The sequence below is a fragment of the Eumetopias jubatus genome, unplaced genomic scaffold (genome assembly GCF_037043125.1).
Source record: "Eumetopias jubatus isolate StellerSeaLion01/CBP00866 unplaced genomic scaffold, mEumJub1_p1.0 scaffold_16, whole genome shotgun sequence".
Lineage (NCBI taxonomy): Eukaryota > Metazoa > Chordata > Mammalia > Carnivora > Otariidae > Eumetopias > Eumetopias jubatus.
Window position 1 is genome coordinate 85040425 of NW_028274822.1, and position 27384 is coordinate 85067808.

General features: G+C 47.0%; 1 protein-coding gene and 1 non-coding gene across 4 annotated transcripts in view; both read right to left on the reverse strand.

Moving 5' to 3' along the window:
* The window catches only part of CUX2 (cut like homeobox 2), a 257950-nt gene that overhangs the window by 145122 nt on the left and 85444 nt on the right, over positions 1-27384 (reverse strand). The window lies entirely within an intron of this gene.
* Positions 3465-3568, reverse strand: LOC114219233 (small nucleolar RNA U13). The gene has a single exon (XR_003611350.1). It is a non-coding gene; the product is annotated as a small nucleolar RNA U13 (small nucleolar RNA).

The window sequence follows — 27384 nt, forward strand, 5'->3', positions numbered from 1 at the left end:
TCAGCCAGCTCTGGTCACCACTGCATTAACCAGCCCCATATCCCTATGAGGTCAGTGCTATGATAGCCCCATTTTCTAGACAAGGATATCAAGGCTCAGGGACACATCCTTGCCTGATTATATGGGGAGTAAGCTGCAGCAGCACTAGGATTCAAATACAGGTCTATGGATTTCAAAGCTCCTGCTCTCCGCACTTGGCCCAGCCCCCAGCCCTCGTTAGCAAAACAATACTGATTTTTTTTGGTAAAGAAAGGTGATAGTGAGTGTGTGTCTTCCCTCCCAAACTCATGCCCACCTCTGTTCAATCTGGAGGCCACTTTCCTGGTGAGGTCTCTCTGGTTTGGTTCTGCAGACCCTCCTGCTGTCCAACCTGCCATGCCACAAGCCCCCTCCCTAGCCATGACCTCCCCACCCCAGACAGCCAGACACCTTTATAAGATTTTTAAAAAGTCATCTATATTTCATCAGGATTTTAGTTGATAAAAGAGGATGGGGGAAAAGAAATCATATCATATATGATATCGCAAGCTAGATACCACTGATTTGCTGTTAATGCTTGCACAGAGTTAGCAAGCCTATGGAGAAGGGACTGAGTGAGGGAAGGACAAGGAAACACAAAGTATTGCTTTATTCTCATTTTACTTTTATTAAGTAAAGCTGGGCACCTTTCTCGTGGTGTCAGTTTTCTCAAACCATTGTGTGGCAATGTCAGATTCCACTTACTGGACCAGTGGTGTGTCTGGGCACATGTGACCACCCACTGTGCCAAAGGGTGGAGGCCAGCATGTTTCCTAATGAACAGCTGATAGGCCCACATCCCCCACATCTTCACCTCCACAAACAGTCCCTCAAGACACAGGGGCCATGTCTGCAGCATCTGCCTGTCCTCTCCACTTCCCAGATATTAATGCACACAAGAATCACCCAGGATCTTGTGGAAGCATAGATTCTGACTCCAGAGGTCCAGTGTGGGGCTGAGTCCCTGCATTTCTAAACAGGCATTCGGGTGATGCCAATGTCACCAGTCCATGGTGGACCACACTTCAAGTAGCTAAGGTCTAAATCCCAAGCACTCAAATCCCTAAATTGCTTGTGGGCCCCCAACATTCCTCTGTGTCTCAAGGTTTTCTAAATCCCCGAAGCAATTATAGCTTGACTCCTCATCACAAACACCTCAGAGTTTGCCCCAATCCATGTGGGTCTCTCACAGTCACTCTCTGTGACTGCCTTGTCTTGTACCAACTCCTATTCAACAAATACCGAGCCCCCAATCAATACCAGGCCGGCGCCAGTGCTGGGAATATGCAAAGACCGAATCCCTACCAGACAGTCTCCTTCATTTGTCAGGAAAATGCCTAAAGTCTGTGAGCTCTGTTTCCAGGTAGTAATAACAGCAGACACTTAGGTAGTACTTTTAGCATGTACAAGGGACTGTTCCAAGAACTTTATAAATATTAACCCTTCTAACCCACCTTGGGCAGTAGGTCCAGTAATTAACTTCATTTTATAGAAAAGGACCAAGGTTCATGGAAATGAAGTCATCTACCTGAAAATGAAACTATTTAAACCCCCCCTCCCACAGGAAAAGAAAGTTATATATTTGGGACTAAAGGATGCTCTTGCATAGTATCATGAACTTGACCATGGCAGGCAAGTGGGTAAGTTGTTATACCTGACTGGGGCAGAGAGGCTTGAACAGGGAGAAGGCTTATATAATTCAGGACTCTTGTTTGTAAGCAGCAGAATCCCAACTCAAAGTATCTTAAGCATCAAAGGGAAACTGCTGCTCACATATCTGAACAATGCAGGAGTAGCTTCAGGCATGGCTAGATCCAACAGCTCAAACAAGATTGGCAGGTTTTGATTTCTCTCTCTTGGCTGTGCTTCCCTCTGTCCTCTGTTTCTCTCACCATGGCTGGCTTCCCCAGTAATTTGGGGAACATAGCTGCTGGCAGCTCCAGGGTCACATTCTCCCAGAGGAAAAAGGACTTTTCTCCCTGTCATGTTCGTTTATAAGTCACAGGGAAGTTTTGTTGGAATGCACCCACATCCAGGCATGTACATACTGTCCACTGTTGCCTTCCTGTTACAATGGCAGAGATGAGTAGTTGGAACAAAAACCATGTGGCCCATAAAGCATAAATGTTTACTATCTGCCCATTTCCAGGAAAACCTAGTTTAGACTGCAACAGTAACAACAATAACACTTAGCTAACATAAACTGAGTACACAGCATATACCAGATACAGTTAGTTCTAGGCACTAGTTTGTCTCTTAAAACAATGCATTGAGGTGGGAAAACTAAAACCTGAAGGGGTTAAGAGGAGTCAAGCTCAAGGTCAGGCAGCCAGCAAGCAGGAGAACTGGGTTTTGAATTCAGCAGCATGACCCCAAATCCCATACTCTTAACAGCTCTGCTAATCAAACAAGGATCTTCTGGAAGCTTGAGTAGGTAGGTTTTTCTAAATCAGGGTGTGATTTTTCAACTACTGGTTCAAGAAACACACATACGTGAACTTGTATTTTCTAAAGTATAAATGCTAAAGCAAATGATGAATCCCACATAGAGCTCCCACTGCTCGTGAGCTGTTTAGCGTTGCCCCATCGATGCTCTGATGGACAGAACTGTCCCATTGAACAATTGGGGTCTCCCAGCGGGCAGAGTGGCCCAAAACCCCATGAGCTGGCTGAGACTTTATGTCCCAGAAGTAGGGGCTTTAATGCCACCTGAGTCCAACATGAGCACCGGCCCTTGCCCACTGAGGGCCCCAGGCAGGAACTCCAGAGATAATAAACCCACCTCTCTTGAGATGGGGTCTCACCAGCTCCCACCACAGAATTCTGAGGAGCCCACGAACCTCTGATGTTTCTCATTAATTTGTAAAACTCTGCCTAGGAAGTTGCTGGGGCAGCCCCAAGGATCAAGTCCTGCCCTCAGTGGGTCCCTGGGACACTTTGGGCTGGCGGGGGATAGAGACCCTTACTGCCAGTAGAGGGAAGCAGGAGCTGGTGGTCAGAAGCAGGTCCCATGTTCAAAAGAAAGTTCATGGCTTCTTAGTCTTGGGTTCAAATTCTGATGTTGCCACGTAGCAGCTCTGTGATTGTGAGCTAGGCGTTTCCTCTCTCCAAGCCTCAGTTTCCCCCTCCGTACAATGGGTGCGATAGTAACCACCCCCCCCCCAACTGAAGGGTAACTGTGGCTTTAAAAGATAACTTATAGTAAGCGTTTGGCACAGCACATGAAAGCTAAGAGAACGGTTTGCAGCCAGACTGGCTTAGCTTCCAATCCTGTCTATACTACACTGCTGTGTAACCACTACTTTGCTGAACCTCAGTTTCCTGATCTGTAATGGGAATCAGTGTAGAACTTGCCTCTTGGGGTTGTTGTGAGGATTAACTCAGCTTATGGGTGGTTAGGACTGACACAGTAAAATGCTCAGCAGCTTTAGCTTTTTTTTTTAGACCATCAGATGGGTAATTGCTGAGGTTGTTAACAAGGTTTGAGGTAGGCACATGTCACACAACAGCGTGAACACCCAATCATCACACTTATGAACTACAAAAGGATCAGCTTTAGCTTTTAAAGATTACCTTCAACCAAGGCACGTAAGATGATCTTATGATCATCTTAGTAATGCAGTATGCCTTTACTTTCTGAGCTAAGGGTAACATGAACTGGCCTCTGGGAAGACTGTCCCAGTCCCTGGGGAACTGATCCAGCGTTCCAGGGCCCTGATGCTGGGGGAGCTAGCCCTGCAAACACCCCAGCTCCACACAGCTCCCTGCTACTGAGGTTTGGGGCCAGGTCCCCAGGGCAGACATCCTTCTAATGGGTTTCCTGCGTCAGTGCCCCCGGGGCTGTGTAGAGATAACTGATGGGGTGCTCTGCATGGGGCCTCAGAGCCAGGGAAAGGTGGGTCTGCCCAGTCCCTGGACATGGCCAGGTCCTCTAAGGGCCTGGCCCAGGTTTCTCACCTCCAGCCCACAGGACTCTGAATTCCAATGGCATACCTACCCCCTGCAGACCTGACATCCCTCGGGGAGGCCATCTCAGATCTCCCATGGCCAAGAGGGAATCCTGGGCTCCTGCCTGTTCCCCACTCTTTCTTCCAGTGTCTTCCCCATCTCGGGAAAAAGTGGCATATCCATTCCAGATGTTCAGGCCAGGAGCCTGGGAGGCATTTCCATTCACTCCATTCTGCCACATTAAATCATCCACCAGTGAGCACCATTAGCTCCACTTTTCATGCAGCCCAAACCGTTTGCCACCCCCATCCAGCCTCCTCCTGGCCACCTGCTTGCCACCATAATACTGTTTCAGAGGGATCCCCAATAACACTGTCAGATGGCATTACTTCTCTTTGTACCTCTCTGTCAGCTCTGTGGGCACTAAGTCAAAACCCCAGACCCCCTGTGTGGCTAAGGAGGCCTGTACAGCCGGGTGTAGCCTTGCTCTCCCCCTGCACCTCCAACCCCCAACAGCTCTGGTCACACAAGCTCTCAGTCCTGCAGCAGCCCTCCCTGATGTAAGCCACACACACATGCACATGCGCACACACACACAAACCCAGACCCGCAGATATTCACAGAGGTAAGAAGTACACACCCAGACGCAGAGATAAAAACACATGCACCCAGACACACATGCTTCTTCCCATGGCAGACTCCTTGGATTTCATGATCCATTTCATAACCCCCTTGCCCTGCTGCTCTATCATGGCACACTGTTGATTTGCTTTGCAGGATCACAATTTGTGATTCTTTTATCCTGTTTGTTTACGTGCTTCTTATCGGTCCCCCCAGTCCCCTTCTAGACTATTCATGCCATGAGAGACCATTTTTTTTTTGTTCATTGCTATATTCTCAGTACCCAGCATACAGTAGGCACTTTATAAGTGTTGAGGGAAAGAAGGAATAATCCCCTAATCTCTTTTCTATTTTAGTAAGGGGGCTGCACTTGCATGCTTGTCTATGGGTTAAAGTGTCCTGGAAAAAAACAAATAAATGTGGAGCAGCCAAAAGGGGGTTAGAAGTTCAGGAGACTTACCATTCACTCTATGCTTATCTTTAATGTCTCAGTTTAAAAAGATTACATGTATACCACTTATAGAAAAATGTATCTTTGAAAATTAATCTTTTAGGGCGCCTGGGTGGCTCAGTTGGTTAAGCGACTGCCTTCGGCTCAGGTCATGATCCTGGAGTCCCGGGATCGAGTCCCGCATCGGGCTCTCTGCTCAGCGGGGAGTCTGCTTCTCCCTCTGACCCTCTTCCCTCTCGTGCTATCTCTCATTCTCTCTCTCTCAAATAAATCAATAAAATCTTTAAAAAAAAAGAAAATTAATCTTTTAAAATAGGATATACTCCAGTGGTTCTCCAAGCTGGCCCAGCATCCCGGCTGGAAAGGCCAGGCTGGGTTCCCAGGTGGGTGCTGTCAACATCTTTCTAGGTAGGAGTGAGGGGTCCAAACAGCAGCTGGGTTTGAGAGCCAGGGGTCTATATGGCTCTCCCCAGCCTGAGGGGAAGGGGCTGGGGTGGAGGCCTCACGTGGGTCCCATTTCCTGTGCCCTCTATCTTCCTGGCCAGCCTGTGTGCCAATGTTCCTTCATTAAGTTTGTCTGAGGCTGGATGTTCCTGAAGCCACACAGTCAGCTGTAGGAATCAAGGGCACAAGGACAGGGATTGCAGTTTGATAGTTTTTCCTCGACTCTTCACAGGAATGGATGCTGAAGAGACTGGCCTATAATCACAGTCTGTCCTCATACCATTTCTTTTAAATAGAAAGTTATACATTACACACAGAGCCCTGATCAATATCATTATCTCAAAAATTTCCCTTATCCTGAAGGATTTAAAAATATTTTGCAATGAGATTCACGGATCCCCAGACCCCAGTCTTGCTACATCCTCATGTGGGTGCTCCAGGCTTTTAAAATGGCTCTTCCCTCCCAAAGTCCAGTTCTCTGCCCGATGCCAAGCTGAATTTTCATCCTGCCCAATCACACGACGACTGGCTTTCTCCAAGTGTCTGATCTTCTTAGAGAAGATGGAGGTTTATAGAAGAAGAAGAGGGGGAGAAGGGTGCAGGGGAGGAGGGACAGGAGGGGGAGAGGGGGGAGAGGAGGGAGAGGAGGGAGAGGAGGGAGAGGAGGGAGAGGGAGAGGAGGGAGAGGGAGAGGTGGGAGAGGAGGGGGAGGGAGAGGAGGAAGAGGAGGGAGAGGAGGGAGAGGGGGAGGAAGGAGAGGGAGAGGAGGGAGAGGAGGGGGAGGAGAGGTGGGGGAGGGAGAGGGAGAGAAGGGGGAGGGAGAGGGAGAAGAGGGAGAAGAGGGAAAGGAGGGAGAGGAGGGGGAGGAGGGAGAGGAGGAAGAGGAGGGGGAGGGAGAGGAGGGAGAGGAGGGGGAGGGAGAGGGAGAAAAGGGAAAGGAGGGAGAGGAGGGAAAGGAGGGAGAGGAGGGGGAGGAGGGGGAGGAGGGAGAGGAGGGGGAGGAGGGAGAGGAGGGGGAGGGAGAGGGAGAGGAGGAGGAGGAGGAGGGAGGAGGAGGAGGAGGAGGAAGAAGAAGAAACAACAACCCAGAGGGGCTTCCAGTTGGTCATCTGCTATTAATCTCCCTGCCCCCACCAATACTGCTGAGTCCTTATTTATAGGGTAGAAAGAAGAGGGGATTGCCTCTGACCCTCTGTTTTCACCTGAGATAATTAAAAACTGTTTTCCTATTAACCTGTTCCACTGATGTCTGTCTGCCTACCCTCTTTTCTTGAACTTCCTTGATTGTGTCTCTATGGAATCATGTTGGTCCTTTGCACATCTCTACAGGGATTTGGTCTAATATCTGTCTTCTGAAGGTCCCATTTGCTTACTGATCCCTGGACAATCTCAGGTTGAGACAGCGTGGCAGTCCCCCAGTGTCTGCATGGACAGCCAGTGAATATTCCCCTTCAAATGCACCTCCTGGAATATCTGTTAGTTGTTAGCTGTTACTAAAGCCATGAATTACTATTCCTGAGTGACCCTTTCATCCTCTCCAGCTCCCTTCACCAGCTAAAAATGACTTATAGGGTAGAAATGGCAAATATATAGCATTCAAGTGGCCACTGCTACCTTGCATGCCAATGGCAGACATTACTAATGGATCGCCCACTTTTACCCCACCTTACCTTTCATCTAACCACTGATGAATCTGGTCAGCTGGATCTCTACAGTAGAGCTCAAATCAAATCAATTGTTGCCCATCCTCCTTCCTCCACCATTCTTTGCTCAGACACCTAGAAACACCTTGAACCTGACCTAGCTTCTCCGTCTGTTCCCTTTCGCAGAGTGACTTTAAAAAAAAAAGCTTTGATTTTTTAAACATAAACCAGATACTGGCACTTCCCTACTGAAAATCCTCCAATGGCTTCCCATTGTAATTAGAATAGGATGCCAACTCTCTCCTATGCTCAAGCCCTGCATGACCTGGCCTTATTGGTATCTACTGTCAGCTTCTCCCAACTGGAATGTGAATTCCTAGAATTATTAATCCTATCGTACAGATGTACACTAGCTGTCCAGTGTAAGGCAGTGGTCCTAGTGCCTTCAACAGTGCCTGGGCACATCAAATGTTTATAGACTGAATAGACTCTCTTTCGCTGATCCAGAATGTGGTCTAAGAATTCTTCTCAATGTGACATCCTAGGAAGCTACTGCTGAATTGTCAAAGTTGGCATGCCAGATGCAACCTACATTCAGAGCTTATCTGGGCAAGTCTACCCACCTCCAGTTATTTGGGAATGAGGCAATGTATAAATAAATAAATAATTTTAGCCCTCCTGACCAGCTTACTTGCTTTCATTATATGTACAGAAAAATTTAATCCTTTATTCTTTGTAGTGGAAAATGGTTTGGTGAGGCTAAGCTTTGGCTCCAACAGGGCTGTTGATGGGATCCCTTAGCTTGGGTGTCTGATGACAGGCACCTTGCTGAGCCTGTGAGGAACTTCATCTGTGTTGGGACCAATGCATCAATGAGGCTGCATTGCAGAGAAAGATGCTCAGGAAAGTCAGGCCATGTGCTGCTACCTCCTTAGGATATCACCCTTTACAACGGGTTGAGTCACCATGATGGCTGGAAACAGGTTCTTAGAAAATCTAAACTTCTGGAAGGCCCAGGAGTCCCAGAACTAGAGGAACCACTGGGAGGCAGAGGAAAAATAATCCAAAAGGGGGAGCCATGATTGGGGTGAACTCTGGTTTCCCTGTCCAGGGACATCCTGGAGCAAAAGGTGAACATTTCTGGTGTTTCTACCAGGTTTCTTGGGGAACAGGGATGCTGGCAGGAGGAAAAGTGGATGGAGGGAGAGAAGAGTAATTAGTGCTATTAATTACATCTCAACCACAGCCTGCATTTCTGCCCCGGGATTAAAGAAACATTCATTTGGAACGACTATTAAGGTCTTAAATTCAATGCTTCACAAATCAGGGCGGTGGAATGAAAATTCTTTCTCTGTAGGGACCAGGAGGCAGAGAGCAGAGAATTTTCTATTCAGGTTACTGCAGCCCAGCTGGAAAAGCCCAGGCTTGTAAGCCAGGGTGGAAGATGGTTTGCTGGTTATTGTTGTTGGCGGGGCTTTTTTTTTTTTTTCTAAAGCTGCTTCAGGCGGGGATGTGTTCCAAATGTATAATCTAATATGCTATAAAAGTCACTAATGTGATTATACTTTTATATCATATTAAAGAAAATGAATACTAATTCAATACCAAACGCTAATTCGGTAGAACCCCAAATTGCTGAGAGGCTGCAAAACATTTACTGGGCTGAACTTCCCACGGCTGATGCCTGAGAGTCATGGAGTTTTTAGGACTTGCCACATTCAGTTTGTAAGTTGGGCAGTCAGAGATTCCGGGGTCTGCTGGGGTCTGCCATCTCCCCTGTGGCGGACAGATGTCAGAGTGGTTCCCCTGGGGAATATATATTCTGCCCCCTTATGGGGCACTTTTCAATGCTCCGAAGAATTTTTCAAATCATAAGGAATGCAAATCCATTTGAATTTTTAAATTAAGCATGTTGTTCGACAGGACAGTATTGGCAGATGGGAAACAGCCTGCCTCTAAATCCGAGTCAAGGTTGAGAACAGCTTCTCAGAAGGAAGACTGCCAAGAACTGTGTCCTAGGAACTTATATTAATGGCCAACATTTACTGAGCATTTACTGTGAGACAGGCACTGTCAAATGCTTTCCTTCCATTCATTCATTCAACGCTCAAGAGGACCCTATGAAATTGTAACCTTTTTTATGTCTACTCGACAGATGAAGAAAATGGAGATTCAGAGGGATGAAGTGACTGGTCTAAGGTCTAAGAGCTGGGATGCCAGGCTAGGCTATCTGGCTCCAGAGCTGCATTCTTGGTCACTCAACTTAATTGCTTCCAGGAGTCAGGCTCACTGAAGTGACAATTACACTTCACCCGTATTATCTCATGTTATTCTCAAGGCAACTCTTAGGTTGATTTATTATTAATCCTATTGTACAGATGAGCAAACTGAGGTTCAGAAAAGTGACCTAACTTGCTCAGTGTCACAAACTACAAAGGAAGCTTCAGAGCCAGGACTCAAACTCAAGGCTGGCTAGCTCCAAAGCCCGGGCTCATGACCACTTTACCACAAACCACCCAAGTTCCCAAAACCAAGGCCACAATCTTCAGAAGATCCCCGTATCGTTCCCTGCCCAAAGTGCTGTTCAACAGCCCCTCTCACACCAGCCTCTCTATATCCTGGAAACTTTTCTCCTCCCGCTTCTCACTGGGGAGTCCAGGGAAGGGCAGTTTGGGTCAGCTTCTGGGACAATTCTCATTCCCTGAAATCTCTCTTATGGGATGCCAGACTCCTTGTTCCTCCCACACCTCCATCTCATGGGTACGCTGTCCCATTTTATTATCAAACATCACCTACATTTCCCATCCTGGCCAGCCACATCCAGAAACGCAGGGCCAGAATTACGACGTGTCGGCTCACCTTCATAAATAATATTTTGCAATTTTCTTGTCCGGGGGCATGGATAAATTATTCTTCTGCATCAAGGTTACGATGATCAAAAAGGTGGCCCGGCTGGCCTTCCTCGAGAGTGGGGATAAAAAGGAGGCTCTGATTACATCGAGGCGCCAGGCTGAGGGGGGAGCCCCAGGCCCTGGGCTTCTGCTTTGTGGCTGCACAACAATCAGATATCTGAAAATGCATGAACTCTGATTTTAAGGTCCTGCTGGAGAAGGAATTGACGTGACAAGCAAGTCTGACTTTCACATCATTCATAGGGGTTGACAGAAACAGCCTTCTGACTAGAGCACAGTTAGCACTGTTTCCTTGTTCCCTTCACTGAGAGCACCCTGCCACAGTCACACACACACACACACACACACACACACAAGCGCTCTCTCTACACAGGGTGTTATGGACTGAATTGTGTCTTCCAAAATTCCTATGTTGGAGTCCTAACCTTCATTACCTCAGAATGTGACCTTATTTGGATATTTGGAGATAGGGTCTTTACAGATGTGACCAAGTTAAAATGAGGTTCCTAGTCCAATATGACTGGTATCCTTATAAAAAGGGGAAATCTGGACATAGACATGCATAAAGGGAGAACTGCCTGGTGAACATGAAGATGGCCATCTGCAAGCCAAGGAGAGACCCCTCAGAAGAAACCAACGCTGCTAACACCTTGATCTCAAACTCCAGAACTACAAGAAAATATATTTCTGTTGTTGAAGCCACCCAGTCTGTGGTATTTTGTTATGGCTGCCCGAGCAAATGAATGTACTGAGATACTTTAAAAAAGTTCCAGAACCAAGGTATCAAGTGGATCCCACTGGAAGACAGTCATCAATAATATCTGAGGCTAATTTGTGTTCTTAATTATGTATCTGCTTATGGTCTGTCTGTCCCTACTAGAATAGAAGCTTTATGAGGGCAGGCATTATCTGTCCACCACTATATCCCCAGAAACTAGAACAGTGCCTGGCTGAATGAATTCACTGAATGAATGAGTCAGAATGAATGCTAGAATGAACAAATGCCAGAAAGAATGAATTTTGCTTTCACACACTGCAATTTGGAAGAATGCATCCTTCTACCTGGAAGGATGGCAGGCATAGATGCCTCTTAAAACCAGAATTCATTGGCCTACCCCAGCAAGAATATCCCTATACCTTGGGCTGTTTCGTGGGCTGCAGAGAATACAAAGCAAAGGACGGTTTTGCCCCCAGCTCTAACAGCCACCTACCGCCCCCTCCTCCACTGCCATTTCTTTAGGTGCTCAATAAATATTCAATGAAAAACCACACAAATGGCAACAGAAAGCCCAATTCTTGATAACCACTTAGAAATGACCAAGGAGATGGCCAGGCGAAATCCAGGAGCACCTGATGGCAGGAGCTGGCCTTGGCCAGCCTTCTGGGACTTCTCAGCCAGCCAAGAGAGCTCCCTGCCCTCCCAGGAAAGGCTTACAGCACCAGACCCTTCCCTGGCTGGCCGTCAGCACTGAGGGTTGGTGACAGCACAGCCTACCCCTCCCCACACACGCTTATGACAGCCCCCCACCCAGTCTTAGCAAGATGGCAGCAGGCTACAGCCTCCCCCTCTGCCGCCTGCTCTTCATGCATCCAGTAGGCGCCCAATTCTCACTGCCCTCCCAAATCCGGACAAAACTGCGAATTCTCCCTGTCAGTGCTGTATATCACTTTGAGATATATACCATATTAGCAGAAAGAACTGAATTATATTGCATTCATGATGCAATTAAACACTTCACTAGGAATCAATGTAAAACTGATGAGGCCTGAAAGTAGTGCATATGGCTTAGAACATTATAAAACATTACCTTCACTCAAATCCTTTTCAGTAGCAATTTAAATCTTCTTACAGTTACTGCTGCCAATGGTAAACCATCTACTGATTCATAACAGTGCATGGTAACGAATGAATTTTTTTAAAAATTTATTCAACTACTAAATTACCCATGAAACCGGAATAGCTGACAGGAGTAATCTGAATTATTATTAGCTCTGCAAGTATTCTGCATTAGCCAATTTAAAACCACGGTTCTCAGGCAGGAACCAGTTAGTACAGCCAGAGTGTTAAATGACTGCAATAGTTCTTCATTTTACTGCTGCTTACATTTAAAGGTCAAGAGATAAAAATTACATATGACTCCAAACATAGGAAGGGTGTTTATCTTTTTCTACGAATCGGGTCAGTTGTAAACTTTAAGAAACATCTGAGATGCAATTGTACAAACTCAAAGGCTTTTGGCATATTCAGAGATCAGAAGGCTGGGGGCAGGGAGGGGGGTGTTTCTTCTCCCTCCATCACTGCAAAAAAAGATGACATGCTTCTCTTCTTTGTGGTCCTGAAACTTGCTCCCCCCCACCCCCAAATCTAGTCCCTGTTTTTCCTCTCTGACCTCCACACGGCCCCAGCTTCTCCCAGTGCTTGGGCAGCTCTGGAAGGAACTCAAAGGCATGGAGAGAAGAAGTCACAGGAGTAGAAGCCCCCTCTCCACCAAGAGGTCACTGGGTCCAGCCCTCTACCTCCCACCTGGGGTAGCAGCAAGACTGAATCTTCGAGGGCCCAACCCCTTCTCTAGCTGCCTTCCTGTCCACGCCCACCACCTGTTGGTGTCCCCCTGCCTTCAAAAGCCCAGGGGAAAAAACCAAAGTGAGAGAAATAAATAAAGAAGCAGCTTTCTCCGGGAGTCCAATGTTATCAATGCATGACTGAACAAGGACCATAAAGCACAAGCCTTGCTTCTCTCCATGGTTCAGGCAAGATGGGCACGTGGGTTTTGAGTTCTGTAGAAGAAAGAGAAGAGCTAAGCAAATTCAAGGCATCTTCTTCTTCTTTTTTTTTTTCCTTAAATTTCCTTTCTTTGGGGGCTTGGGGGAAGTTTTTTTTTTTCCCTTTAGCCACCAAGTTAATATATGCTCACTATAAAAAACTCAAGTGACAGAGAAGCACACAAAGAAGAAAGTTTGACAGCCCCGTCTTTCCACTCTGATTTGGCCATCAGTAATGATTTAGCACCCACTGTGTGCCAGGACACTGGGGATACAGAAGTGAACAAAACCACTGGAACACTCTGGGGTCCACCACCCTTCCGGGCTTTTCTCTACTCATGAACTAACATGTACATTCATAGGTAGAATTTTCCCCCCAAATGGGATCCTAGTCTACCACTTTCTTTATTCATTCAACAAAATGTCCCAACATCTTTAATGGAAAAGTTACAATTCCACTATGTGTGTGGACCATGTACGTACACAGACCTGCATGGACATTTCTTTGCTAATATGAACCATCTTACAAATGAGCACTGTTCAAGCTACAAGTAAGGGTGGGCCCAGCCTTATGCCAAAAGGGATGTTCAAGCTGTCTGGGCATTTTAAGGGTGAGGGGGTCTGGGCAGTGGGGACTCTCCTGTGAAAAAATCCTTTCAAAAGGCAAAGAAAGCATGTGTATCCCCATCCACCCCAGTGATCCTTTGTGCACAAGCTGATGTCCATCCGTTGATGTGGCTTTAAATGTGGGCTCTCCCAAGTTTGTGAGAAGCTGCCACTTGCAGGCCGGCGAATCTACCTTGGTGAGAGTGACAGCGACTATCTGATATCCTCTGGGCTGCCAGGAGGCCCCCATAAAACCAGTGGGTCTAACTGGGGGTGATTTTGCCCCCTTGGGACATTTGGTAATGTCTGGAGACATTTTTGGCCATCTCACTTTGAGGGGTGGGAAGTGTGTGCTGTTGGCATCTAGTGGAGGGAGCCAGGGATGCTGCTACACAAGCAACAATGCTTAGGATGTCCCCCCACAACAAAGGATTATCCAACCCAAAATGTCAATAGTGTCAAGTTCAACCTTGCTTTAATCAAAGTCTGGATTAGACTAGGGTGGTATGGTTGAAAGACAGATGTGTGTTGGACAGACAGATGTGTGTTCCAAGTCCAGTTCATCCATTTGCCAGCTGTGTGACCTTGGACAAATGTATTAACCGCCCTGAACCTCAGTACTGTTCGTGTCCTTAACTACTTATTAACAGTATCTACTTAGGGTTATTGGGAGGCTTCCATGAGATAATCTGTGTCAAGTATGCAGTGCAGCATAATTTATTATCACTGGTATTATCAGTACTAGCAGCAGTAATGAAAGCAGTATTTTTATTGTGGCAAAATATACGTAACATAAAACTTACCATTTTCAACCATTTTTAAGTGTATAGTTGAATAGCATTAGTTATGCACCCATCACCACCATCCACCTCTAGGACTTTTTCATCTTGCAACACTGAAACTCGATACGCATAAAACACGAACTCCCCAGCCCCTGGCAGCCACCATTCTACTTTCTGTCTCTATGAACTTGACTCCTCTGGGTGTCAATCGTACAGTATGACACAGAGGAATCACACAGTATCTGTCCTTTTCTGGCTGGCTTATTTCACTTAGCTTAATGTCCTAAAGATTCATCCATATTACAGCACAGGTCACAAACTGCCTTCTTTTTTAAAAAATTAATTATTTATTTTTGTGAGAGAGAGAACACGAGCAGGGGGGAGGGGCAGAGGGAGAGGCAGACTCCCCACTGAGCAGGGACCTCCCCCACCCCAATGCAGGGCTCAATCCCAGGATCCTACGATCATGACCTGAGCTGAACAACTGCCTTCCTTTTGAAGGCTGAGTAATATTCCATCGTATGAATAGACCACAGTTGTTTATCCACTCATCTGTCGACGGACACTTAGGTTGCTTCTACCTTTTGGCTATTGTAATTTATGCTGCTGTGAACATAGGTGTAGAAATATCTGTTCATATGAGAGACGATGGACTCTGAAAAACAAACTGAGGGTTCTAGAGGGGAGGGGCGTGGGGGGATGGGTTAGCCTGGTGATGGGTATTAAAGAGGGCACATTCTGCGTGGAGCACTGGGTGTTATGTACAAACAATGAATCATGGAACACTACATCAAGAACTAATGATGTAATGTATGGTGATTAACATAACAATAAAAAATAAAAAAAAAAGAAGTATCTGTTCAAATTCCTGCTTTCGATTCTTTTGGGTATATACCCAGAAGGGGAATTGCTGGACTATATGGTAATTCTATTTTTAATGTTTTGAGGAGCTGCCATACTACTTTCCACCACAGCTGCACCATTGTACTAGAAGTATTTTTAGGGACAGGCCAAGGACTAGGTCCTGGGTGGAGAATCTCCCTTGACCAGTCCGTCCATGTGTCAGGGGATCTGGACCACCCAAAAGTCTCACTTACCAAGCCCTCCCGGATACATCAGCTTCCTGGGCATGTCTACCTGGGTCTTTTCCACCTCTGGCTGTAGTATCTCAGGGGTCTGCTCCAGGCCAGCGGCTGTGCCTTCCTCCTCCTCTGCCAGGTGAACCCCCACAACAGCCTTGCAGGTGCTCAACTTCAAGGGGGCACATCATCCATTTTCATACTGTCTCCTCTCAATGCCAGAGTCAAACCTGGCTCCATGCGATCTAGCAGTCGGGGCCCCCAGTGTCCAAGAGCTGGATCCTGCAGCTGGGAGAGTGAGAAGGCCTCAGGCTTCTGCTCAACCCCTCACTCCACATGTGGATGTGCTAGGGAAGAGGGGGCTTCCCTGGGCAGACAGTGCACAGCGGATGCCCTTTGGGCTATGGGGACAGAGACAGTGAGAATGGATCATGGGGACATAAATCCCAGCCGTTTCTGTGCTGCTCTGATCTGGCCACCTTCCCAGGGGAGCAGAATGCCAGGTCCAGGAATCAGACAGATCTGGGTTCCAATTCCAGCTCTGTGAGGCCCTACAAAACGGTGTTACACCCTGGGCACTCGGTAGATAAATTCCCATAGTTCATCTCATTTGTAACTTTCATATCAGCCCTGGGAGATCAGAGCTATTGTCACCTCCATTTTACAGAAGAGGAAACTGAGGTTCAGGGGACTGACGCAATCCTATTGCAGTTGCACAGAACTGTTAGTGGTGGAGCTGGGATTCAAACCCAGGGGGGTCTCAGTTAAAACTCTGACCATTATACTAGACCGCCATGTAGCACTGGACTTGTTACTGACCCTGACTCTGTTTACTCTTCTATAAAATGGGATGAGAGAATCCGCCTGTGGCAAGCACTACACATTGGCCCTCCCAAAGCTATTCCAACCCCCTTCTCCTTTATCATCTGCATTTGTTTGCTAGGGCTGCCACAACAAAGTACCACAGACTGGGTAGCTTTAAATAACAGAAAATTCTTTTCTCACAATTCTGGAGGACAGAAGTTTTAGATGGAAGTGTTGGCAGGGCTGGCTTCTTCCAAGGCCTCTCTCCTCGGCTTGCAGCTGGCTGTTTCCTGTGTCCTCACGTGGTCTTTCTTCTGTACGTGTAAGTCTTGCCCTATTTGCCTCTTCTTATAAGGACACCAGTCATACTGGATTAGGGCGCACCCCAATGATCTTATTTTAACTTAACTACCTTTCAAGGTCAAGGTAATTCCTATCTCCAAATATAGCCACATTCTGAGGTACGGGGGGGTTAGGACTCTAAATTGTGAATTTTGAGGGGGGGGGACGTAATTCAACCATTACAACAGCTTCTACCGGAGGATGGAAAGCTACAAGGTCTGGTTTTCCAGCCTCCCATGCAGGTACGAGCAGCCAGTGAGAGTCCGGGACAATGAGATGAAGATTAGATGTCCCCGAAGGGGGCTTCACCTCCTGACCTGGAAGGTAAACTCCTCACTGGAAGAAAACCTTTTGCCCTCTGTCCCTTTGGCCTTCCCTTCTTTTCCTTCCTGGCCTGCAAACATGAGACCAGGAGGAGAAACAGCCATCTTGCAGCTATGAAGAGGGAGGCCAATATGGCAGAATGGAAAGACAGAGGGTCACCTACCTGTGAACTTTGTCATTTGAGAAAAACAAACCCTCAAGATGTCCTTTGGTTGGTAAGTGGATAAACTGTGGTGTACCCAGACAACGGAGTATTATTCAGTGCTAAAAAAAAATGAGCTATCGAGCCATGTAAAGACATGGAGGAACCTTAATGGCACATTATTAAGTGAAAGAAGCCAATCTGAAAAGGCTACATACTATATGATTCCAACTCCAGGACATTCTGGAAAAGGCAAAACCATGGAGACAGCAAAAAGATCAGGGGTTGCTGGGGGTCAGCAGAAGGGAAAGATGAATAGGCAGAGCACAGAAGATTTTTAGGGCAGTGAAAATACTCTATATGATATTCTAATGGTAGATACATGCCATTATACATTTGTCCAAATACACAGAATATACAACACCAAGAGTGAACCCTGATGGAAACTATGGATTTTGGGTGATGATATGCCAATGTAGGTTCATCAACTGTAACAAATGTACCCCTCTGGTGAGGAATGCTGATGTGGGGGACTACATATACATGGGGGCAAAGGGTAATGGGAACTCTCTGTACTTCCTGCTCAATTATTCTGTGAACCTAAAACAGCTCCAAAAACAAAGGTTCTTTAAAAAAAAAATACACCCATAAATTTAAGGCATCCCTGGCTGAGTTTTCAGTTATTTGAGCTGAGTGCATTACTAATAGAATAGTCCTTCCAGGACCTCATGATTTAACGAGAGGGATAAGGCAGTACACGTACCAGGCGGTGGCAGGTTCACCGAGAGTCACACAGGCCTGAAAGACGTGAGCTCAGTGAAGATGGGCTGGTCAGGGAAGACCTCTTGGAAGCAGCAGGTGTGTTAGAGCAGAGCCTTGAATGCCAAGTCAATTTGGACCAACAGCTTCCATCAGGGATGCCAGGCAGGCACCAAGGAAACTCAACAAGGTTTTTTTTTTTTTACTTTAAATTTTTTATTGTTATGTTAATCACCATACATTATATCATTAGTTTTTGATGTAGTGTTCCATGATTCATTGTTTGTGCATAACACCCAGTGCTCCACGCAGAATGTGCCCTCTTTAATACCCATCACCAGGCTAACTCATCCCCCCACCCCCTCCCCTCTAGAACCCTCAGTTTGTTTTTCAGTCCATCGTCTCTCATGGTTCATCTCCCCCTCCGATTTACTTCCCTTCATTCTTCCCCTCCTGCTATCTTCTTCTTTTTTTTTCTTAACATATATTGCATTATTTGTTTCAGAAGTACAGATCTGTGATTCAACAGTCTTGCACAATTCACAGCACTCACCATAGCACATACCCTCCCCAATGTCTATCACCCAGCCACCCTGTCCCTCCCACCCCCCCACCACCTCAGCAACCCTCAGTACTCAACAAGGTTTTAAGCAATAACTAGTCAGTCAGTCCCCAGCTGCACTGGATGAAACCCCCAAGAGGAGGAACCGTGGGAGATGCTGATAGAGAGGGAAACTAAGAGTATGTCTGTACACACACCCCACACCACACATGCTGAGACGGCGGGTGCTGGACAGCTGCTTAGCACACGTGTGCACATCGATGGAGAAGGCATCAGGCACTGAGGCTTCTGGAAGAAGAAGTAGGCTCCAACTTGGAAAGGAGGCATTGTCTCTTTAAGTGAGCATAACACTGTATCATCCTTTCTCTTCCTATTTTGGGTTTTATTAGCAAAGCAGTACAATGTTTATACTAGTGGGTATTACATTTGCCAGAACAATTACAGTATGACAAATGGTACATCAATGTAATCCATCAACCTCACCAAGACAGGAATCCTTTACTCGGGACTGCCATTAATTCTGCGCTCCTGTCTCTGGGGTCCTGGGCCTGTGTAGCCATGACAACGCGGATGACGCCTGGTGTGAATGCTAGGCCTCTGAGAAGGATGGGCACCTTCTTGGTGCACTGGAATTTAACCTCCGACACCCGCATATTAGTCTACTCGAGCAAGAAATCAGAGTTTGGGGCTGGAACAATGCATGGCACTTGCGGGGGAGGGGTATTTTTTTCTCCTTCATCATGGCCTCAGAAGTGGAGAGGGATACACACCTATGGGTAGTGTGGCCCGCCTGTTACTGGTTGCTGAACACCAGCTCCAAAGCCAGGACCAAATTCAGGCAGGGACGTGTCAAGTCTCACTAGCAATGGCAGCTTTTAAGGAAAGGGAACAGGGACCCACGGTACAAAGACACTGAGCATTTGGAGAGGGGGAGAAGGGAAAGTCATTTTTTGACTTATACAGAAAGCCTCCGAGATTCTGAAAAAGCAAACACCTATCTAGGCACACAGAGGAAAGATGATTTGATGCACAAAAGGCCCAGATCTCCTCTGACTGGTCAACTCTAGTTCCAGATGGTTGGTGAATAATTTCTGGACCCTGGGCTCCCTCTACCTCCCCCAGCTGTGGCTTCTCGGAGCAGCTAAATCCCGATGGTTACACACGCCCTCAGACAAGACTGCAGCCATCAGCTGCAAATTCACCAGGAATTTCAGAGTTGCCCAATTCATCCCAACCGGCAAATTACAAGCCGGGAGCGACTTTATAAAATATGAAACGGCTGGTGTCAGTTTTTCCATCAGTTCTACATATTTTGCTGTTAACAAAAGGAACCGATAACCACTTCTCATAAGGAAAAACAAGAATAAAATCAAAGGCCCCTAATGGAGACAATCTCCAAAGTGCAACAACACAAGCCCATTTCTTTTCTTTCTTTTTTTTTTTTCTTCCTTCCCTGACAAATCAATCTGGCCATGGTCCAAGGATACAGGCAGACAGACGGAGCTACCTCACCTGTTTTATTAAGCCATTACCAGAATCATTTTATTCTCATTTATAATGTTCAATACATGGTCTGAAGACTTTTCTAATATAGTAATTAGATGGAACACTAGATAGATGGATTAAATTGGAACGATATTTTATGCCATTGTACATTGCTTTACAATATTCTGCCTGGCTTCTGAGATACCAAAGTGTGAGCATGTATATATAAATATATCCCTTTTATTCTAGATGGGAAGGCTGTACTTTGCATGTGGCTCATCTCAGCATGAGACTTCCCATTTGGAAATCTGATGGAAATTTATGAATCCATGATAGAACTCGCCAGGAAATCCATCCTACATTCTGTCCCCCTGCCCCCAAGCAAAGGTTGCCCAAGCATCACCACCGTTGTCATGGTCACTGCAGCCGACATTCACTGGGTGCTTACTACATACCAGGCATAGAGCTGAGACCTTGACATTTATCAGGAGGTCACATAACTTGGGGGCTCAGGAGCCCAAGCTTTGAAACTGCCCACAGCTGAGACTTAAACTCTGCTACTCACTTGCTGTTGACCTGGGGAAAGTTACTTTACCTCTATAAGCCTCAGTTTTCCCCACCTAAAATATGGGGATAATATAGGTACCCATCTCACAGGGCTGTTCTTAGATGCTTAGATACTTAGATGATGCTTAGCACAAGGCTAGACAGCAAGTCCTCAATAAATATAATTTTTATTATCATCTCACTTAGCCCATGGAGGTGGCATCATGCCTCTTTTACAGATGGGAAAATTGAGGCCTGGAGAAGGAGAACGCTTAACTGGAGTTACCAAACAAGTGGCAGACACAGGTGTCTGTGTCCAGAGCCTGTTCACTTAATAATCACAAAACATTGTCTCCATTGTGGGGTGCCTGGCTGGCTCAGCCAGTAGAGCATGAGACTCTTGATCTCGGGGTCATGAGTTCAAGACCCACGTTGGGTGTCGAGTCTACTTTAAAAAAAAAAAAAGGTTCCCTCCTTTGAACAGAGAAGGAGGGACACTTCTACCAAGAACTGTGTGTCTGTGTGTGTTGGGGGGCAGATGTTAAACTAAGCCCCTGAGCCCCTAATTTGTGCCTAAGCTACAGGTTTAAATTATAATTTTAATTCTAAGGGTCTAAGAAATCAAGGCTTGGTGATCAACAAAGAAGATCTCCCTTCATATACCATCTCCTCTCATCTCTTGAGATGATAAAAAAAAAAATGAAACCAGAGAAATGTGTCCCACAGGGGTCACCTGATCTCACTCACTTCTCAGGCACTGTACCTAGGTAGGAAAACTGAGCCACAGAAAAGTCCAACCTGGAACATCAGAAAAGATACGATGCCACTTTATACAGAAGAATGCTAAAGCTCAGAGAGGTGGTGTAACCTACCCAAGGTCACACAGCCTTTGAGGTCACATCAGAGATCTCTGCAGCCTTGGACCCCCAGCCAAGGTATGACAAGGGGTGCAGATCCTTGTGATTCCTCTTATGCAAAAAAAAAAAAAAGGCAAATGGCAAAAAAACACAAAAACCCCACCCCAATCCTGCCCTCCTTGTATGGCAGGGGCCATACCTAGCTGCGGTGCTTTTTTCTGGTTTTGTGGGTAAATAGAGAACATCAACTAGATGAAACCTATTAATATGAAAGATGAGGACACACCCAGCCACAAAGCTGGTAGCTGACTACTTCTGAAGATCTGCCTTCACCATGGCCAGGGGAACAAAATCACCCTCCATATACATTTTTCTGTATCAAGAAGGAGTGCTCAATTTGACAGGTTGTATTGTAACTCATTGTTTGAAAAGAGAAAAACCTCAATAAAACTCCAAAAATCTCTTTGCTGCCAGCTCAATCTATAGTATTGATGGAAAAGTGAAATTTGCCTCCATAACAACTGTCCCCCATCAACAGAATCCTGGACTTGCTGTTCCCGCTCCTCTCCTCAGGAAATCTGGCCCCTCTAAAGCCCTACGTGGGTGCTCAGAAAGTTGTTAACTGGATTTCCAGCTCACCCCAACTCTTCTGCTGCTTTTGCAAGCATAGTTGACAAAGAACATCTCAACACTGGAAAATTTTCTATAAGGAGCAAGGTGAAGGAGGAGGAGCTGAACCAGAACAGGATGGAAAGAACAGAGAAGTTACTGGAAATGCCAAATACTGACATTTATTCTGGACTTGGCCCCATGACCACCTCACTTCTCCCAACTGCTCTGTTCATATCTCCATTTTACATATAAGAAACTGGAGACTCAGAGAGGTCAAGTGACAACTAAGGTCACACAGCTAATTCAATTGCCTTGAATTAGCTTGGGTTCAGGATTTGAACCCGAGTCTGTCCGATTTTAACATCTAGGACCTGTAACTATGAACAACCCTTTGGCAGAGTGAAGGTGGGCCCACACCATAGGCAGTTTCTTAGAGGAAGCCTTTCTTTTGAAATCTTATCCTATTTGAAATGACCTTGGGAAGCTGAGCACTGTGGAAGGAATGGATGAGCCTGTGCAATGCATATACAGTCATCCCTTTGTTCATCCACTTTATATAATAGATTTTCTTATATCAGGTTTTCTTTGCCATAATACAAAAGCCTCCCAAAGAAGGAGAAGCAATTGGCTGGTCTGAGGTGAGGTGGGGAAATAGATCAGATAAAGCCAGAACTCCCACTGCCATAAGAAGAGCACCTTCTGAGGATCCAGGAGGCTTTGCCCCAGTGCAGAGCTTGAAAAGCAACCATTTCAGTAACCATGACCTCAAAAGCCAGTATTTCTGAATATAAGCCTGTTCCTGAACTAGCTGTCCAGGGGCTCCTTTCCTGGATCATTGGGTCTCCCACAGAGGGGAATTTAACAACTGCCCAGAGACCTACTATACAGACTGTTCTTTCTCAAGTCTGACTTTGGTGCTTCTTGTAACTGCCCAGAGACCCACTATACAGACTATTCCTTCTGAAGTCTAACTTTGGTGCTTCTTACTACCTCACTTCCTTAGAGATATATCTGTGGTGAGGACAATATTACTTCATTGAGCCCACCATATAGACCCTTTGACTGTCAGTGTCAGGAGAGAGGTTACGATTGTCCGATGAGCAAACTAAGGACCAGAGATGAAGAGTGACTTACCCAGAATCACACAGCAAGTGAAGGCTATACTTCTCCCCAACAGGACCACTGACCTCTTCATCTGGAGGGTTCCCAGGGGTATGAGGAGATTCCTGCATCCCAAGAGGTGCTCCATCCCCCACCTAGCCCTTCAACCCTAGGAGTTGTCCTTGACCGTCCCTCTCTCCTCTCTATATCTACCACTAAACCCCCAACATTCTGCTTCCTAGACATCTCTTGAATCACCCCTCTGTTCCCAGCACACACCTTTCTCTTTTCTGCTCCCCAAACCCTCTCCACTCTCTTCCTACCAAGCACACTCGGACCACTCAGAAAAACAAGATCCTTCTCACCTCTGAAGAGAGCCTCTAGTTGACAAGAAGGAATGTCACATCCACAATTTTCCCTGATTCTAGCAAACAACCCAAAAAAGTGGGGCCTATCTTATCCCGTGTGCCCCATAAGTCTCAGGGAGGCTGACAACCTGCTGGAGATCACACAGTACTGAAGATGGGACTTGAGTCTGGACTGGGTTCTGTCCTGGGTTGGATGCTCTACAAGCAGAACCTGAGGTGGGGATTCTTGTGCAGATGACTCATGGAAGGAAGGCACTCAGAAGGAACCTGGAGGGAGTGAGGGAAGCCGGTGGGGGCCGAGGCAGAAGTTGGGCAGAGAGGTGCGTTCCGCAGGAGTCTAGTCTCAACCTGATCCCAGGGGGAGCTCTCGAGGGTGAAGGGTACCAAAGGGCGGTCCTTCCTTAAAGGAAGGAGCCAGGCTGTTGGTCCCCTGATTCAGTCAGTCAGCCCGCAGGGTGGGGTGGGATGGGACATCTCTGGGTGGGCAGCTCATGGAGGTTGAGAATTCCCTGGAAAGGGCAACAGCGGGGAGCTGCTATTAGCCAACTCACAATAGCTGGCAGCACTAGCTGGCGGAGGGAGCTGGGGGGGTGGGGTGGGGGCACCACCAACATCCCCCACAGATCCATGGTCCTCCTGCTTCCAGCCAAGAAGGGTGGGAGGCTTGGGGATTCCTTGCCTAACCCAAAGCCAAACAGTAGCAGTCCATCTCCTTGGAAGGAGCCCCTGGGGACTGCCGTAGGGAACTGAGGTTCAAAAAGGTTAAGCAGTCTGACGAAGGCCACACAGTGCTTCATCCCATTTACCACTGAGCCACGACCCTCTGTAATAATGAAGGGCTGACAGGTAGCCTCTCTGCTGTTCTCCCCATTCCCCTGCCCCTACCCGTCACTCCCTCCCTATCCCCACATAGCTGCACCTCCCCTTGCCCACTCCCCAGGCTCCCCAGCGCCTGCCCGGGTGCTGGATGGGAACAGTGACACCTTGTCAAACAGGCTTTTGATAAATGCAAATCTCTCTTAATTTGAATTTAATTATCAATGAAGTGAGCGACTCCCAGATCGCTTCTCCCCATCAGAAACTGGCAGATACATCTGTGCGCAGAGCGAGACTGGCATCTGCTGGTCCTCATGCCAAGCCCCTCCCGCCGGCCGGCCTGCCTGGCTGTGCCCACTGTTAGGGGGACTCGGAGTGGAGGCGGAGAAGGGCAGGGGTGCAGGAGTCCCGACAGCTGAAGCCAACCTCTGCAGCTTTCTACAGCCCAGGCTAGAGCTTTTCGTATGGGTGCCCAGGGAGGTTAAGACACTTGTCTAAAACCTCACAGCAGGGCTGGACCCAGGTGACTTGACTATATTGCATGGTGGCCAAAGCTTGTCCCACTGGCTGGTGGCTCCACACCTCATTCCTGTCCCAGCCCCATGTTCATTCCAAACAGATTAGAGAGAGGGTGCCAATCAACAATTCCTGTATGCCAAGCACTGTATTGCACCTTAATTCACACTAGTTCATTCCCTTCATGCAAAGCAGCCCTATGGGGAAGCCCTATGGGTGCTGTGACAATCTCGACATATAGATGTGGAAACAGAGAAGCTGGGAGCCAGCAGGGGCTCTCCCAGCCAGTGGGAGAACCTAGGCTCTCACCATGTCCTGTGTATGTACCTGCCAAGTGGGGTAGGCCAGGAGGGCAAGGGGACGGTGGTTCTGAGCAGAGCAGCTCATGTACTGGTCAAGAGCCCGAAAGCAGAATCTATGTCTTAAAAATTCTATCTCATTCAAAATAATAACACAAACAGCAGCACCTATGCTGTGGCAATGTGTTAGCATGTTACTCACTCCTGTTAGCAGCCCCATTTTACAGATGAGGAAACAGAGGTGCCCAAAAGTTCAGCAATTTTTAAAGCCAGACAAAAAATACACATCTCTGTACACAAACTAGGAAATCCAGATGAATCAAAAACGATCGCTCAAAATCCCACCACTACCACCTATGAGTGCAACGACCTCTCTGAGGTTTCCAGAATATTCTAGGAAAAAAAAGTGGAGGGGGTGAATTGGATAAATGAGACCAGAACAGCAGGATGCTGACAACAGTTGGTGTTGGGTGATCAGGACATGGGGGTTCATCGTATTTTCCTGTTTCCATGGATGTCTACAATTTTCCATAAGAAAAACTTTTGAAAAATCTCGTCACCTAGGAAAAACCTCTGGTATAAACTTTTGGTGATTTCCCTTCCAGAACTTTCCCTTCTCCAAAGTGATTGACTTTAACTTGATAATAACAATAATTACAATATCGGCAGAATAAGAAGGAGGGCAATGAGACTGCCTTGGACCAAAGTCTCTCACCTCTGGCCCTGAGCTGCCCCCCCCCCCCCCCCGAGCATTCTTAGACCAAATCCTGACCCCTCCCCACCGACCCGGGACTTCTGACAGCAAGAACCTGCAAATTCCTGCATTGCCTTCAAAGGCACTGGCTCTTGCCCTGGGAGACAACCAGCCCCTGAAAAACAAGCAATGGGTCCTGGAGCCAGGTTCCTGGAAGTTAAATACTGGCCAGCCACTTACTTGCTGGGTGACCTTGGGCAAGTCTCTTAACTTCTCTGAGCCTTCCACACCCACCTGTAAAATGGGTTAACGACTGTTGCCACCTCAGGCAGGCCTGTGTCCCTTAAATGAAATGACACAGGCCAAGAGCTCAGCGCCTGGATCCCAGTGAGGGCTTGATAAAGTTCCCATCACTTTATTTTTGGACACAAAACTCCCTGACCCCATTGCCCTTACAGCTTCTCCTGAGGCTGCTCAATTGCAGACCTGTTCCTGACCCCCCCAAACCTCGCCTCCCGTCTGCTCTGGTGAGGTCAGTGCAGGTGCCCTGCTGCTCTCCTCCATACACCCACTCCTCTCCCAGGGGCTCCCATCTCGGGAAAGAGCAGCTCCACCCTTCCCTCAGCGCAGGCTAAAACCTCAGTTATCCTGGACGCCTCTCACTCTCTCATATCTTACACGCAACCAGCAGCAAGCCCTACAGACTCGACTTTTAAACGATAGCTAGAAATTGCAACCCTTCTCATGCCCTCCCCTGCCTTCTCATTCCCCTTGCGACATGTGTGGATGGCCACGGCAGCCTCCCCATGGGTCTCCTGGCTCCTTTGCACAGTCCCTTGAGTCTACCCTCCAACGGTAGCCAGAGCCGGCACCCAAGTCCATGACCTCACTGTTCTGCTGCAGACCTTCCATGGCTCCTAGCTTATTGGCAGTAAAGGCCAAAGTCTCCACCCAGACCCTATGCATACCAGCTTCCTCACTCTCCCTTCAATCAACAGGCACTAATTGTGGTAGAGTACACATCACACAAAATTTAACATTTGAACTATTTTATGTATGTATGTATGTATTAGACAGTGGGAGAGCACAAGAGCAAGGGGAGAGGGGCAGAGGGGGAGGGAGAGGGACAAGCAGACTCGGCTGAGTGCAACTCGGGGCTCGATCTCACCACCCTGAGATCGCGATCTGAGCTTAAATCAAGAGTCAGAGGCTTAACTGACTGAGCCACCCAGGTGTCCCACATTTGAACCAGTTTAAAGTGTTTGGTTCCGTGTCATTTAGTACATTAATAGAGTTGTAAAACAATCACCTCTATCTAGTTCTAGATAATTTTCATCACCCCAAAAACCAGTAAGCACTCATTTCCCGTTTCCTCTTCCCCCCAGCCCCTGGCAACCCTGTGTTCTGTCCCAGTGGATTTGCCTATTCTAGACATTTTGTGGAAATGAAATCATATACTCTGTGGCCTTTTGTGACCAGCTTCTTTCATCTGGCATACTGTTTTCAAGGTTTATTCATGTTGTAGCATGTATCAGTGCTTTAATCCCTTTTATGGCTGAATCATATATTCCATTGTATGGGCAGACCATGTTTTGTTTATCTGTTTGTTAATGGACACTGTGTTGTTTCCACCTTTTCAGCTATTGTGAATAATGCTGCTATGAACATTCATGTGCATGTTTTTGTTTGAACAGCTGTTTCAGTTCTTTCGGGTACATTCCTGGGAGTGGAATTGCTGGGTTATACGGTAATTCTGTTTAACTTATTGAGAAACCACCAAACCGTTTCCCACAGCGGCTGTGCCATTTTGCATAGTGCCTTGATGGCTCTCTGCTAGGAATGCTGTCTCCAAGATATCCTCATGGCTGCCCTATTCAAATCCTTCAAGGG